Here is a 3,918-nt window from a genome sequence, read left to right as displayed (position 1 = left end):
TGAGCGACCGTGTGCATTGTTGATGTGTGCGTGTTCATATGGTCGGACTACGGTGGTGTGTGCATATGCATGCACACGGACCGATAAAACGATTTTGCCGTACGTGCAGATGTTGTAGTGTATTTTTATTTCATAAATGAGTGCCATTAGCATTCAAACGCGTTTATACCCGCACGCACACATCGAACGAACGAAAAATGAGCATACATAGTGTATGTTGTTTTCCCGTTGTATAGCCCCGCTCGTTGTTACTCTATCATATCGTTTGTCGTTGCTGCCGTTGTTGTTGCCGTTCGAAATGGGTGTTGTAGCCGTATGCTGCCGTTGTTTCGTTTTTCGGCTCTTACTGTGGCACTGAAAGCAATGCTCACATCGAATGGAAGAATCAGTAAGACCTGTGCACTGCATGATATAGGTTCTGTTTTTGCGTGCGTTAGCGAACCGAACAAACAAAATCATTTGAGAATAACGTAGCATATTCCAATGCATTCGTTTTCTTTTATCAACAAAAAGCAACAGAAAATAATTGGCAATTCAAAACGTTTGTAACTACGAAACAAAAGCATACCGACGAAGAAGATTTCATTGAGAAAATTTCAAAACAAATGAATTACACATTTTGATCGACTTACGAAAGTGATCGAGTAGTACGAGAGATTTTTTGGAGGCAAAATACATGGAGCATGTGTTTGAACTGTACAAGTTAAATTCGATTGAAATAATGTGAAAATTGAACTAAGATATATTTTTGGACAGCAGAAACAAATCAAGAAATAAAATTGACTTTTGTATAATGTTCGATCATCTAAAACAAGACAGTGAAGCATTGACAGTTGACTGAAGAGTTGAGTTTGAAACAAAGTGTGGAAAGTTCGAGTGAGATATAAACAATGAAAAATGTGAATTGACAGTAAAAGAAAAAGAAACAAAACCAACACTGAATATTGATTGAGAGGAAATGTTCAGTTGAAAGCAGAGAAATTTTTAAAGAACTTGAACAATCGTGACTTGTGTGGGGTTGATGGTGTCAAACCCCCCGAAAATAAGATAGAAGAGACAAAGTATATAGGTGTTGTTATAACACAAAGGTTTCATACTGATGATATATTAAGCCAGTGCACAGAGATTCATGTGTTTTAAATAAACTGTACCAAATAACACACATTTCAAAATTTACAGTGAAAATAAAGTTTGAAAAAAGCGCTACCAATTAAGCCGAAATCATTGAAATTTTTCTAAAATAAAAGGTATGTGAATAATTTGTTGTTCTTTTTTTCATTTTTAAATTGAAAACATTTTTTTTATTCATTTCGTGTGATTTCACTTGATAGCAGTATACAATGTTGGATGATTGAAATAAAAATTGATTTTGAATTTTCGCGCGCGCATTCTCACATCACTCACACACATCATATCGGTTCAATCAACAAATCGTCCATCGTCGTAGTTGTTGTCGTTGTCGTCGACGTCTTGTTGTCGTGCGTTCTTTGCACAAAATTGGCATATGTAATTTGTTATCACAGGTCTCATTTACTTGTTGTTGTTGTTGTTTTTTTTGTTTATTGTGTGCGTGTGTAGTGATTATTGTTATTTATTAGTTCTTTATATTTCTCGTTCTTTGTGTGTATATCGTGCGCTGCTATGGTGCGGTCGCTGTTACGCTGCCGCTGTTGTTGTTGCTGTTGATTATTTCATTTGATTGTTCTTTATTTGGTTGATTCCTATCGTCATACAGACACATACCCGCACGTATACCGACACCCAGTTTAACAAGTACATATTTATAAATTGTGCATAATGAACAAAAACACTGAATTGTTAGGTAAATTAACTAACACGCTCACAATTAGCCAGTCTTCTCGCGTTGACATTTCTATTGGTCATCGCTAACAACAACAACAACAACAAAATTATATACACAAACACGCGATGACAAAAAAAGAACTTTATAAATCGCGCTGTCAAAATTATTAAGTCTGATTGTGACTAGAAAGACACCGATGACAGCCCCACTACTGTGCCAACCTTTATGCAGTGACGTTTAATCAGTTCGCTTCGATTTTTACTTTATCCTCTTTATTGGCACAATATTTTGTGATGCTTTTTTGATCTTTTCATTTTCGAGATAAAAATGAATATTATGGAATGGAAACGTTGGTCACACTGTGTTTATTTTTCTTTCTTGTGTTTCGACTCATATTTCGACCGAGAGCAAAAAAAAATTGTTGGAAAAGTCGAACGGTGTGAAAATTATTTTGTAATTTGTTTTGCGTGTGCGAAATGTGTAATTTTTTTTCGGCACAAACGGAAATGTCTTGTGGTACTGTGGCACTTTTAACATTTCATTCATACATACACACAAATTAATTTTTATTTACATTTTGTATAAACAGGATTGTCGATGAGTTTGAAAATTTCTTATGAATTTTTTTTCTTGTTCGGTGTGCCCTTGTTCGGCGAGATCCGCATGTGCTTGAGTCATACAATTGTGAGTGATTGAGTGAATGTTTGTGTGCGAATATGTGTATAAGAGTGTGTGTATTGTGTGTCTTGGATTTTTAGCTGATTTTAAAGTGGATCGGGATTGAAATTCGCTCCATGCGCGTGTTACATATAAATACGTACGACAACACTTCAGACACGACTGAAAGCACTACCAAAATCCAATACATATACAAAAATGAATATGCTGACATGAATTTTGCAAACGTTAAAAACGTTTTCTTCTTCTTTTCTTGCCGTTTCATTCCGTTTTCTTTCGGTTTCTTCTCTTTCTCTTTTACTCTATCTTGATTTTTGTCTGAGGCTAAAAGGAACTATCAATTTAGATTGTGTCGCGTGCGTTGCATGCATCGACGCAATCCGTCTGTATGCGTTTTCTTTTCATATTACTTACTTGTACTTTACTCCAATAAATTCAATGCTGAAAATGTGTGTCTCTTTTTTTCTCTTAATGATACCGATGTCAGTTTGACAGTGGTTGTTCACATGCGAGGCAGTGTATATTGAGCAACAAAAATTCTAACACGAAACTTCCGACGTTGTCTCGTATTAAACTGTCGAAATAAAAACAATTATAGATATGAAATGTTTTTTCCAAATAAATTCTGAAACAAACATGAAATAAAGTTTTTGATTTGCATGAATACGTATAAAAAATATTCCCGATTATATGCATGCGAATGTAATAAAAATATATGTTCGTCTTTTTTTGCTTTAAATTCGATTCAATTTCATTATCATTCAAAAATTCAATTGGATTCGCTAATATTCATTCTGCAACACACTTTTTTCCACTTCATTATGAGATAGAGAGACAGAGAGATGCGTGCGAAAAATGTCACACAAACATACACTCTGCAGCTATAAAAAAAAAACATTTGAAGTGGCTTTAGGCGATGAAATTTTTATTGGTTTTAATTGCATTAATTTTTGTGAATGAAAATGAGTAAATGCTTGAATTGAATGTTGTAAAATGTACATGCATGCATTTGACTAGAGCGACCAAGAACGAAAGTGCACATGTTTGTTGCCATTCACTTACAATGTTATAGTCAATCATTAGTCGATAAACCGATGAGGAGAGAATCAAATGCATGAAAGAAGTGGAGAAACGAAGAGAACCAACAATTTGACAGAGCAAACGCAAGCAAGAGAGTAACAAAGTCATTGAATTTTGTAATCAAATGTAATATACATTGTAGCGTACGCATTAAATTGTGTAAAGGAATTTGAATGCACACGGCAAAGACGGCATGAAAACATAACAATAACAGAGTGTGTGCAAGAACAAAAAAAGAGAGAAAGAAATTGTCAGAGAGAGGGAGAGAGAAGGAGAGTCAAAACCGAAGGGAGAGAGAATCGGAAAAACAATATGCAAACGGTCGAGAAGAGAAAACAGTCAATCCACAAATTAAA

The 3,918-nt window shown here is 34.8% G+C and overlaps 1 protein-coding gene across 1 annotated transcript in view; it reads left to right on the top strand.

The window, feature by feature from the left end:
* Window positions 1–379: 379 nt before the first annotated feature.
* LOC116341920 (probable serine/threonine-protein kinase yakA) overlaps window positions 380–3,918 on the top strand; it is a 38,958-nt gene continuing 35,419 nt past the window's right edge. The window contains exon 1 of the mRNA XM_031769327.1: window positions 380–1,247. The gene's annotated coding sequence lies outside the window, so the exon portion shown is untranslated. The remainder of the gene's footprint in view (window positions 1,248–3,918) is intronic.

The sequence above is a fragment of the Contarinia nasturtii genome, unplaced genomic scaffold, assembly GCF_009176525.2.
Source record: "Contarinia nasturtii isolate CC-2019 unplaced genomic scaffold, AAFC_CNas_1.1 Cnas_scaffold_810, whole genome shotgun sequence".
NCBI classification, from domain to species: domain Eukaryota; kingdom Metazoa; phylum Arthropoda; class Insecta; order Diptera; family Cecidomyiidae; genus Contarinia; species Contarinia nasturtii.
Note: the sequence above shows the minus strand (reverse complement) of the source record. Positions and strands in the feature narration are given on the sequence as shown.